Source organism: Nannospalax galili, unplaced genomic scaffold (genome assembly GCF_000622305.1).
Source record: "Nannospalax galili isolate Female #2095 unplaced genomic scaffold, S.galili_v1.0 scaffold127, whole genome shotgun sequence".
In the NCBI taxonomy this organism is placed as follows: Eukaryota; Metazoa; Chordata; class Mammalia; order Rodentia; family Spalacidae; genus Nannospalax; species Nannospalax galili.
In genome coordinates, this window is record NW_008360326.1 from 577,767 (window position 1) to 579,416 (window position 1,650).

Consider the following 1,650-nt stretch of genomic DNA (forward strand, 5'->3'; position numbering starts at 1 on the left):
AAAAATTCTCCAGTATCACAAACACTTCCCAGTCAGTAGATTTTCTTTATTATTACCACAGGAATACCAAGATTTTTATTGGAAAGCCATCACAACAAACAGTACACAAAATGCCACCCTTATTTTTGATAATACTAAAGCGCACACCTTACAAATGCCACCAAAGTGAGTGATTCCTGAATAGGTCCTACAGTCTACACCACTAGATTTTAGCTTTGCCTGTAGGTTAGAATCACTTAGAAACTGTAAAATATCCAATGTCTTGGCCAGCTCAATCAGAAGATTAAAGATTTGCCCCATGTATTGACATTTTAAAAAATTTATTGAATTTTTGTGAATTTCTTATAATATAATTTGATGGTATTTAGATTCCCTTCCCCCTCCTAAGGAACTTTTGGCAACTGATGGCTCCTGGGAAGGGGAGAGACAATCTCTCTCAGGTATGGGACTCTTGGAAGGTTAACCAGGCTCCAGCGGATAGACCCACACTGAAGGACATTCAGGAACACAAATCAGACTCTATAGGCCATTATTTATATACTGGCATTGTCGTAAAGCTCCTCTTGTGTTTTACTGTTGGGCCAAAGTTAAGTATCTCTGAATCCACACTGGCTCCCCAGTATGGTCCTGGGAATAGCAGCCTCACCTGGGATTTTGTTAGATATGCACATCAGGTCTCACTAAGACCTACTCACACCTTGTGTGAGATCCAAGCTCAGATACCAAGAAAAGAGAAAGGTCACAGGAGTCCAGGAAATTAAAGAGATTTTTGAGGAATCCTTAGCAGATAACACATAGCTTATTCACTTCAGGTGAAGGCTGCCACATAAACTGCTAGGAAGGCAGGTGCCAGCAGGTACCCAAGGACACAGCAACACACAGGGCACACACAGGCAAGCATAGGGCATACACAGACCAACACGCTAGCCAAGGAAGTAGGTACATAGGCCTATAGGCAGACACATACATGCAGGAGGGGGAAGGCACTAAACAAAAGCTAAGATCTCTGACCTCAAGGCCCTATTTACACAGAACCCATATAAAAGTGCATTCTGTCAAAATAGTTATATGACAGATAAGAATCACTGTTTGCTTTTGGATTCCATGTACATATGGCATCAGCCCTTATTAACTAACCCATGATCCCCAAATGCCTTGTGTCAGCCATATTTTAGCTTACTCAGACCAAGTATCTATATCAGCACCATGTTGTCTAAACATAAACTGGCCTGTATGGCCTCCTGTTTCTTACACTCTGGGGAGGTAAACTGTAGAATAGACCTTCCAGGTGATCAGATGCAAGCTAAGACTGAAGAACAACCAATTTTATTCTTAGAACTCAGTAAGGGAAGTTTTGAATCTGCGATGACAGATACCCTGCTCATTACCACTCTCATCTAGAGAGACAGAGTTGAAGGCCGTGGGTGGATCCAGGCTTGGAGGAGGTTAAAGATTATACAATTTTAATAGGTTTTTTAAAGAAAAATTGAACAATTAAATACAAAAGAAAACACCCATTTAGATGAAAGAAATAAGAAATTAAAACTTTTTATCATAGCAAATATCACAAAACACAAAATAATGTTTTCATTAATCTTTGGCTGGAATACTTTTCCACTACTCTTCCTACATAGAATACATTTTGTTTGC